The sequence below is a fragment of the Propithecus coquereli genome, unplaced genomic scaffold (genome assembly GCF_000956105.1).
Source record: "Propithecus coquereli isolate 6110/MARCELLA unplaced genomic scaffold, Pcoq_1.0 Scaffold89, whole genome shotgun sequence".
Classification (NCBI taxonomy): Eukaryota; Metazoa; Chordata; class Mammalia; order Primates; family Indriidae; genus Propithecus; species Propithecus coquereli.
The window spans coordinates 3,786,291-3,797,558 of NW_012155173.1; positions in this window are offsets into that span (position 1 = coordinate 3,786,291).

The window sequence follows — 11,268 nt, forward strand, 5'->3', positions numbered from 1 at the left end:
AGTCAGACTTGCGCTTCTATGCAAGATGTGACACTGTCCTCTTTGAAGATCTCGGTGTTGGATGGAAGTCTTAGGAATTTTGTTGGTTAGTTTTATGTGTCAACTTGACTAGGCCATGGGATGCCCAGATATTTGGTCAAACATTATTCTGGGTGTTTCCACGAGGGTGTTTTAGGTGAGATTAGCATTTAGATTAGACTGAGTAGAGCAGATTGCCTCCCTAATGTGGGTGGCCTCACCCAATCAACCAAAGGTTTAGACAGAACAAAAGACTGACCTCTCCTCCCCACCACCCCTCAAATAAGAAGAAATCACTCCCGCCTGACTGCCTTTGAGCTGGGACATCAGTTTTTTCTTGCCTCTGGACACAAACTGAAACGTTGGCAACTCCTTGGTCTCAAGCTTGCTGGCCTTTACGCTGGAACTACACAGTCGGCTCTCCCGGCTCTCCGGCTTGCCAACTGCACATCTTGGGACTTGCCTGTGATTGCACGAGCCAGTTCCTTATAACAAATCTCTTTCTGTACCTATGAGCATCCCATTGGTTCTGTTTCTCTGGAGAACCCTGACTCGTACAGGAATCACCCGGCTCTGCAGAGAGCAGGGTTTCCTGCTCCACACAGTGGCGGATAGGGAACTGACACTCTCTGTGTGGCCACTCCGTGCTGGGCACAGACACTGTATCTCATTTAATCTTCTAACAGCCCTGGGAGGGTGGGCCTCTCACCGGTGGAGGAAGCCGACACTCACGGAAGTGCAGCAGTTTGCCCCAGGCTACACAGATGGTGAAGGCAGACCTGGGGTTTGGGGGTTTTCTGTTCTATCAAACTGTCTGGGTGGAGCTAGAGAAATCTGTGGGAGCGTGGAGTTTTTGCTTGTTTTCCCATCTATCCTTAAGGGAACTGTCTGCTCTCTTGTTTGGGCCTGAGACCCCCCAGCTCAGCGTCCCTCCCTCCGTTCTTCTCATTCATTTGAAAAGCCGAGTAATTTGCAAAGACAATTCCCCAGCAGAGTCAGAAGACATCTGTAGCATTTCCAGCCAAACACAGACAATTCATTTTTAGCCTCATGTGAGAATCTCTTCTACCCCTACAACCTTTTTCCCAGCTCTCTCTTCTTTTCTTTTTTTAGTCTTAGTCTCCACCTCCCCCACCTTTTCCTTCCACCCATGAAAGCAATTTTAACTTCATGAAACTGATTAAAGTTTTATGTGCCTATGTTCCTTTGCTGGACTGATTGTAGATTCCTTAGATTGAAATGGAACTAGGCCAAGAGGGAAGAGCCTCTAGGACTTTCTAACAAGTACGAGGTTGTGTGTGCATTTGTGGGGTGACTCAGGATGTCAGCCAACTCTTGGTTCGGGGATCACGGACTTATTGATGAAACCCAAGTTCCTCAGGACTAAAACGGTGTGCTGGGGCATCAGGCAGAAGCCAGTGGGTGCAAAGAAAATGTTTGCTCAATAGATGGATACATGGACTAATGAGTGAAGGGAAATAATTACGAGTAATCATAACTTAAAAAATGCTATTGATAAAGATATCATGTATGAGTGCTCACCCGTGCCAGGGACTGTGCCAAATACTTCACTGCCGTCACCTCATTTAATTCCTCCTAGATACTTTTAAAATAAGTATTACTATCCTGTTATTACAGATAATGAAATTGAGGCACAGGTTTCAGAACTTACCTGTGCATACTCAACAAATAATGGGAGTAACTAGGATTAGAAACAGCATTTGACCCCGAAGCGCTCTCCGATCGTTGAACATGCTGTGTTATTTTACAGTGGCTCACGCCCTCCTTTCCCTTGCTGTGCGTTCCTGCGGGGGGGGGGGGTGTCCTTCCCCACCCAAACATCTCTGGGCGTGGCCATGTGACTTCCTCTGGCCGAGGGTACATGCGCGGACGTGAGTTGTACCGTGTTGACGTGAAGCTTTAAAGAGTCATGTGGTTTGGCTCTGTCTCTCGTGAGTTTCTTTTTTCTGCCATGAGAACAGCAAAAGCTACTGCAGCAAAAACGGACTAATACAGTCTCCATATCCCCGAGATCAATTTGCATCGCCTCCTGGAAGGGATGAAATGTGAACTCAGATTAGACTGGGAGGTGGGGAATGTGCATCCCAGGAGGCAGCAGCTGAGTTACAGAGCCATCGGGGAGGAAGATACATTGGAGTATAGAGGGGTCAGTGAGAAAACAACTTTACTGACACCCATAGCAGGGAACAGGGGAAGACAGTCAGAAAATCAGACCATAGAGGGCATTGAACAACCTGCTAGAGGTAATGCATGTTCTCTGGTGTGTTCTGGATGGGGAGCCAGTGAGAATTCATAAACAGAGAACATGGTGCTTTCAGGAACCTGCTCACGGTTTCTTGCCATGTGTGGAAAACATCCCTGGTCACGTTTCCCCTGTTCTAATCCCTGGCTTATCCTGTAACCTGTTACTTGGGCTGCAGCGTGTGCCTGCAGCTCGGAAGTTGATTTCTTTCTACGTTTATCTGGTGTCTATCAGGATGGGTGACTCCGCTTTGTTCAGAGGAGGAAAAATGAAGCTGCCTCAGGAATAATAATAGTGATTTTCTTTTTAAAAAACGTTTCTGAATCCTATTTATCTCTGCTGAGCAGGGCAAGGTCTGAGGTAGAGGAAAGAGAAGGGCCCAGGATATCTTAGCAGCTATCATGTGCTCGCAGGGCTGGATTCGTGTGTGTGACCCGTGGACTTGCACAGGGCCTTGTACTGAGAGAGGGCCCAGACTTGGTTTAATGCTCTGCTATTGCATCTTAAAATTCCTAATAGTTTTTGGACAAGGGACCCTGTGTTTTCATTTTGCACTGGGTCCTGGAAATTAGGTAGCCAGTCCTGCGGTGCTAGGCATTGTAGTAAGAGGGTTTACATCGCTATTTCGTTTAATTCTCTTGACAACTAGTAGGAGGTAAGGAATGATCCTTCTAGGCTTAATGCAATTGAAACCAGGGCTCAGAGAGGTTAAGCAATTTACCCAAGACCACACAGCTGGCATGTGGTAGAACTGGATTTGAGCCCTGATCACATTGTCTCCAAAGCCCATGCTCCTTCACCCGACAGGTTCACAGAACATTTTGGCTTTAAAGTACTTTTCTTTCCATTGTTTCAACTTGAGCTTCCCCACAGTCCTGTGAGGTCAAAGTCATTACTCTCATGGACACTATAAGCCGAAGCCCATAGAAGAAAGATAACTGTCCCAGAGCAAGACTGGAAGCATAGGGTGTCAGGCCAGGGGTCCCTGAAACCTGGGTCGGCAGGGCCTGCATCTTGAAGAATAACTCCACGGAGGCAATGAGACCCAGGGCTGTCAAGACGCGGCCTCTCCACCTACACACTACCCTCTCATCTCTCAGAGACTCGCAGCACTCACAGGCCATACTCAGAGTTAACGATAACCCGGACGGTGGAGATTTCATGACAACACTCAGTCTGAAACTTTCCCTTTATAGATGGTGGAACTAGAGGCTGAGAAGCAGAGCAACGTGCCCAGAATCATACATGGGCATGTGGCAGATCTAGGTACCAGGAACTGCTAGGTGCTGGGGACACAGGTGAACAGGACAGACACAGCCCTGGCCTCAGGCTGCTCACGTTTAGCGGGCAGATGGACAAGGGACCTAAGTCCTCTGACTCTGGGGACCCTCTATCAGGCAGACCCTCACTCGGCACAGTAACAAGCAGGCTAAGCACCCTTCAGGAGGGAAAGTCTTGCAAACTTCTGGCTGGGAGAGGTCTGAACTGTTGTCTTAGAGCCGATGCTGGCTTTCAAATCAATTTGCATAAGATAGGTCCTATCCTGTTAGAACAGCAAATTAATAGCTCATTTTATGGATTGAGCAATCAACACCTACAGCCCATAAATTTAACAACAACTGCGGCTGATGATCAGGCTTTCAGCTTGGTCCCACCATCAACCCATGCACTTCCTCTTCCTTCCTGCTGACCTTTTTATTTCCTTTCATCTCCCTCCTCGTGAACCCTCCTCCTAGATCCTCATTTTCTCATTAGTAAACATGGTGCTAATTTAACTCCCCAGTTTCCCTTCCGTGCTGGGGCTAGAAGGTCTTCTCAGCCCCCCGAGTGGGTTCTGTCATCTGCAACGTGCCCCAGACTCCAGACATCGGCACACAAGCTCATTTTGGGGCCCTTGGCTGGGCCTCGGGGATGTGCAATCAATATTTTATAAAGGCGTTAAGGTGGTCATAAAAGATGCATGAAGTGTTGTGCAGGGAGGAGCTCACTGACGAAGGAGTGGGCGACATTATAGCTAACCTTGGTGGCTATGACTTACGTGGATGGAATTCGCTAAGGAAGTCTCCACTCTGATCTTCCCAAGGAGATGGAAGGAAGATTTTTCATCAGGACATTGTCAAGTTTCTTAGACCCTCCAACTTAACCTTCCTTAAAAGACTTCTAATTGCTTTCGATGCATGTGTTGTATGAATAAGGGGGTGAGGGCCCAGATGATATGGATAATGAGACCTCCATTAGCTGTGGTTTCCCATGAATTTTGCATGCCCCTCTAAGTGGGAGCATTTTGCATGACAATCGTGCCTTATTGGCAGAGTCTGAGGGAGCCTGGAGATTCTGGATCAGTGAGGTGGTGTGTGATAGATGGGATTATTGGTCCCAGTCCACTGTAATAGGAGAACACATTCTCGCCATTTGCCACTGCTTTGGTGTTTGCAGAGTACGTGTTGGGCTTGTCCATGTGAGTTTCTTTGGCCAATGGAATGACAGTGGATGAGACTTGATCGAAGGCCTTCAGTGTACCCGTGTGGTTTGGTTTGGGCTCTTGTCCTTCTGCCATTTGCCATGAGAAGAATGTGCCGCTGGTCCACGGAGGTTGAGAGACATGTAGGGTGGCCCCGAGGCAAACCTGCAGCCTGACGCCAAGCCCAGACAAGCTCGGCCAAAGGGCAGGCTGAAGCAGAGCTGTCCTTTTTGAGTCCAGCCAAACCACAGTGACCTGCAGAACCGTGAGCATGAGAATAAATGCTTGATGTGTTCAGCCAGTGAGTTTTAGGGGTTGTTATACAGCATTAGCACCCTCATGCGTGGGACAAATGGAATGTCGCCTGAGGTTCCTCCCCTGCTTGGTTCTCCGAGGCTCCTTGTGTGTGTCTGTCCTATTCATGGCCACGTAGAGGTAGATCTCTGAGAATTATTCAGGAGCTCAGCCCTGTCCTGGCTGCCTGCCCTGATCTGTGTGTGGCATGTCCCATCCTTATGGTTGCTCCTCTTGTGACCTGTTTCCTGACTTACACTGTCACTTTTCTTCTCAGAACTGGATCACGACACTGCCTTTCCATCTATGATTTTCCCTTCCCCCTTTGCTTCCGATTAAGGCTGCACAGCCTTCCTGGCGCATGCCCCATCTTGAGGCTGATGCTCCAGGTGGCCTTGCCTCTTCAGCGAGGCCGGCCACTCAATCAGCGCTCAGGACAGAAGCATCAGCATTCGTTAGCCCTCACTCACTCTTGCATGCATGCGGCGATGCGCATCTACTCTGGGCAAGATCCTGTGCTGGGAATTCACAGAGAAGTCCCAGGCACGTTGTCAAGGAGCTCACACTCTACAGGGAAGACAGATAATTATTCCCCGCTCCCTTTTTCTTTCCCAACTCAAGTGGCCACTAAGTTCTGCAGTGGGTCTCCATCCCTTCTCCTCAATCCCGTTAGATTATCATCATTTCTAGCTTGAATCATGGCGATGGCCTCCTAAACCTCCTCCTCCCAATTCTACCCTTTCCCATCAGCCTCCCAATTTCTCCTCCAAACTGGTGACCCACCTGCTTTCTAAACAAAATCTGGCTGTGCCACTGTCCTGCTTAAAATCTGCTAATGGCTTCCTTTCACCTGCTGGATGGAGTCCAGCTGCTCACTGGCCTCCAAGGCCCTCCATGATTGGGTTCCTGTCAACCTCACCTGACTCACCTCCTCACCCCTTTCCCTCTCCCCCCATTTGTCCTAGGTACTCTCCACCAGCTGCTCCCCACATGGACCGTGACCTTTCTGGTCTCTGCACTTCAGGATATGCTCTTCCCTTTGCTGCTCATATCCTTCGTCTACTCTCTCAAAACCCTCCTTCCTCATGCCTTGACATTGACCTCAGTGTCACTTCCTTGGGGAAGCCTTCCCGAAGCCCCCTGGGGTAGAGTTCACAAGTCCCCTCCCCTTTCCTCCTGTACACCTTGTGCATCTTTCTCTAGAGTAGTACTTATCACACGGTTATGACATTTTTTGCATTTAACAAAATTTTCTTTTCCTATTTACCCAGATTGCTTCTAAAGAGAGTGGATTAAGTTAACAGGCAAGCCTTTGTTCTGCCAAGCACCTTGGCGTGTTTGTACATAAACAACTTTGGGGCTGGAGCCAGAGTTAGGTCACGGAGCATAACAGAGGGGGAGGAGTTTGCAGATCTAGGCGGGGGTGGGGGAGGAACTGGGGTGGCTCCTCTCTTCCAGGGAGAGACGAAAGTCCTCTGCCTCTTCTCCACTAGAGGGGCAGCTGAGAAGGGACTTGGGGACCACAGAGACTGTCTGAGATGGGAGTTTCAGGTTGATCGCTGTAGGATGTGCACTATGTCTCTCCACTCTGTCATTCAAAATCTTCCAGAGTCTGCACCACTCACTACTGCTTTCGAGTATGTTGGGAAGTTGACCAAGTTCAGGTTCTGTGTTTGAGTGGATTTAGCCTGAAAACATACGGAGCAGCCTCAGACCCAGGTGCAGGGCAGATGGGCCCAGGAAGCTGCACATCTCTAGGAATGAGAAGAAGCCATGGGACGACCTTTGTGCTCGTGGAATGAGGACATCTGGGCCAGGCCCCTGCACCTCCCAGCACCAGGAGGGCCCAGCCGGCGTCTTGGTTAATTCCTTTCTACATTTGTCTCCCCAATTAGATTAGCTCAAGGGTGGAACTGGTAGAGGATTTATTAGGATTCTTTTCCCTGCAAGGAATAGAAATCTTGAGTTGGCTTAAGTGAAAAAATAAACTATTGTGTCACATAATTGAAAGGTTCTAGGGATACTTAGCATAGGTAGGGCTGGATCTAGGTGCTCAAATGATGTCAGTGGGATTTGGTGCTTAATTTTCTCTTTACCTGCATGTTAGTTTCATTCCCACAGAATTCTCTATGGGGTGGACCTGGCAACGCTATGGCTCTCTCGCAGCCACGTAGCATGAAGAGAGCTTCTATAATTCCAGGGACTGGCACTCGCTGCACAAATTTGGGGTATGTGTCCACTCTGAATGGCTAACTATGACCTGAAGGATTGGCCAGGCTTGAGTACTGTCCGACCTGTGTTCAGGGTGGGGAGGAGGTTGGAATCAGTTCTGCCTGGGTCATCTGGTCTGTGAGGGAGGGAGGGATATTTTCCCAAAGGAACATGAAGGGGCTGACACGAGAAATAGGGAAATGAATGCCGGGGCACCGGTGACCATATCCAGTGCCCTCGTCATCTCTGCGTCATGGTGCTTGAAATAGAAGAGAGGCTGATACATTTTACCTTCGATTCAGAAAAAATTAGAGAATTCAGTTTTGTCACACTTTCAAGATCATTCCGTCTGTAAGTATCACTAATATCACCTGTCGTTGGATGTACTGGCCTCTTAGGGCACAGCAAGAGCAGCTTTCCTTTCCTCCCTCCACTGCCTTCAAACGTGTCCTCTGACTCTCCTTTCCTCGCCCCTTCAAGGCGTCTCAGGCAGATCCTAGAGACTGTCGCTCTCTAAAATATTTTTAACTTGACTATTTCTTAGAACACTTTCAGATTTATAAAAAGGAGTTTCCATATTCCCCAGTTTCTGATATTACTAACATCCTACCTTAGTATAGTACATTTTTTATAATTAATGAACCAATATTGGTACATTATTATTATTCAATCCCTTTTAGATATTAAACATAGTTCTACTTTCAGAAATTAAAAAGTTGAGTTTGGTCCAAATCAAAACTTCAATCTCCCATCTGGTTCAGACCCTCCCAGCTCAGCCCCGTGGTTCAAGGACCTGCAGTGGGGAGGGGGCTTGGTCTGGGTCTGCTCATCCCTTGGTCATCATCACTTTGGTTTTCCACCCTCTCCACCCCCCAACCCCCCTGATGGATGGGTTCTCCAGGGTCGGGGCCCAGGAGTAGAGATTAGGGGAGAAGGGGTGACGTCTTATGGGTTTATAGCAGCGGTCCCCAACCTTTTTGGCACCAGGGACTGGTTTCATGGAAGACAATTTTTCCATGGACTGGGGATGGGGGGGCTGCATTGGGGGCGGCTGTAGTGCCCGTAAATACAGATGAAGCTTCGCTTGCTCACTCGCCGCTCACGTCTTGCTGCGTGGCCCAGTTTCTAAGTCTCCTGGAAGACAATTTTTCTACAGATGGGGGTAGGGGGCGTTGGGGAGTTGGGGGCGGAGCTCAGGCAGCCATGCACGGCCTGGTTCCCAACAGGCCACAGACCGGTACCTGGTCGCAGCCCAGGGGGTGGGGGCTGCAGGTTCGTAGGCCCAGTACTGTTGTAACTTGACCACTGGTGACCTCTGCTGCAGTAGGCTGTCTCCTGTGCACACGTTCATGGCTGAATGGAAACCCACCACGGGACCCCATGACTGTACTGTCTGATAGTGTCCCCACAATTCCTGCGCTTAGCAGCTCACCTTCAATCTTTCCCTTCCTAGGGTGTCTGCCTCCTGGCAGGCAGCTGTCTAGGGCTGAGCCTTTCAGGAAGCCTCCCTCTGTGGCATCTGCTTGGCCTGTGGCCCCCGTGCTCCCCCTCGACTTTTAGAACCACAGCTGCTCCTTCACTGCCTCTCTCCTCCCCCTTCACCGGCATTCTCAGCCGTGCTGTCCCCACGTGCACCCCCAAACTCAGAACTCTTCCTCAATGCTACACTTAGAACTTGGCACCAGGGACCGAGGATTCACAGCTCGGTGAGCACTCACCCTGGGAGGGTGGTGGAGGATGCTGGGCTCCCCTTCTTACCAGCACCTCGCAATCTCCATGAGCAGAGCACTCTTGGTGTTTCCTCCCCCACAGAGAGGGCAGGGGCAGCCCCACCGCCCACTCCCTCCCTAAAAATCCCCCTCAAGGAATTCTGCTTCTCATTGTCCCTTGTGGTTTTTGGGGCACATTGAATTTTCCAAAGATGACTGCGACAGTATCTTATCTCCTGCCCACATATAATTCCAGACTCTACAATCTTGCCATTCTTGTCTCAAGAGGTAGAGTCCAATTCCCCTCCCCTTGACTCTGAGCAGGTTTGGGATGGGCTTATTATCCATAGAATGTGCCAGAAGTGATGCTGTGTGGCTTCTGAGGCGAGGCAGAAAAGACAGTGCAACTACCCAGCAAGCTTAGGCTGTGGAACACTCAAATTGGGGCCCTGAGCTGCCACTTTCGCAGGCCAGCTGCCTGATGGCTCTTACCCTGAGAAAGCCCCCGCTGGCCCAGGCGGAGAGACCACGGGGAGAATTCCTGAGACTGGAGGAAAAGAGAGAAATGTCCAGCAAGCGCCCTGCGGCTCCAGTTTCAGTCATCGACCAACTACCGCCTAAGTGACCCCAAGCCAGAACTGCCCACCTGAGCCCTTTCTGGATTCCTGGTCCGCAGAAACCAGAAGAGATAATAAAATGATGTTTTAGGCCACTACATTTTGGAGCGATGTGTTACAACACAGTAATAACTGGGACACCTTTAGGTTAGAGGTGGTTGAGGAGGGAGCGGGGTGAAGGGGTGGATCACGGGAACTTCTGGGTCTCTTTAATGCATCCTGTGCGGGGATGGCCGGTGTCTCTTTGCAGAATGGGGTAGTCTTGGTCATCCATTGCTCCTGGCTTTGCAGCCCTCGCCGCGGTTCCTTGACAATGGTCCTTCCTCTGGGACGGTGATCCTTGAGGCCGTGCTTGACGGACAAGCGCCGGTCTGCTACTGCTTGTGACTTGTCCAAAATGGGAACAGAAATCGGCAGAAGTGTTTATTCCCAACAGAAATGGAAATAAAATAACTTTTATAGCAATTTGATAAATCTGTTGACTCTCATAATAAACATTCGAGGCTAGCAATTTGTATTCTTTATTTTTATTTCATTTTTTTCCCTAGCAATTCATTTTTATTGTGTTTTACAAAAGTGTTGGTCTGCAATGAGGTGGGAGTGAAAAACACAAACCAAAATAAAATGCTGTTCCTTCATCAAAAATAATTTAAGAAGCACTGCCCTGGGAAACCTTCATTTCACATCTTGCTACGCTGGCAGCCACCGGGCTGGAAGAAACAAGGACCGATCGACTGTATCCCAGGCGTAGTGCTAGGATATTTTAACATCATTATCTCATTTAATTATTATCATGACTTTGCAAAGGAGACATTATTATTGCCATGGGATAGGTGGGAAAACCAAGACTCTGAGAGGTTAAATACTTTATTTACAGTCACATAGTAAGTGGCTATAATCAATTTCATTGTTCTGATAACTATTTATCACCACCTCTTTCCCCATAAGATTATAGATTTATATCCTTTATCATGTCATTTGCCTGCCCCTGGTGGGTGGAGTGTATGTCTCCACCTCATTGATTTTGGGCTTGGCGACATGACCTGCTTTGGCCAAGAAATCCGAGCGTGAGTGTCAGTGTATCAGTGCTGACCAGACGCTTTAAGAAGCTCTGCATATTTCCACCGCCCCTCTCGAGATCCTGCCCTCTGCCATTGGAATGTCATGTACCCACTGGAGGCTACACTCCCAGCCTCACAGAATGGGTCACAGAAGGAGAAGTCAGATGGAGCGAACTCGAGTCCACATGCAGCTGGGAACAGGGTTAGAGTGCCACAGAGCTATAGCTGATCCTCAGATAGCATGCAGCAAGAGTGACCCATCTTTGTTATTGTATGCCTCGGAGATATCAGGGTTGTTTGTTACGCAGCGTTGCTTCCGTGGATGCTGACTGATATAGTGGCGGAGCTGGGATTTCACACCCACCAAGTGGCCGTGAGATAAGTGTCCTCTCATCCTTTCACATCTACTTTTCACCAGTATTATTTATTGCTTAGATTATACTTCTTCTATCTCCTCTATAAGAAATGCTGCCTAGAGTCAAATTCATGCACCATCCAGCCAGGGTAGTCTTGTCTTGCTCTTTAAGCCAATGTCCTGACACAGTGTCTGAAACTACATCATTATGGTGTCTTGTAGTCTTTACTGTTAAGAAGTCCCTGGTCTAGGCAAAGAATTTATGAAGAAGACCCCAAA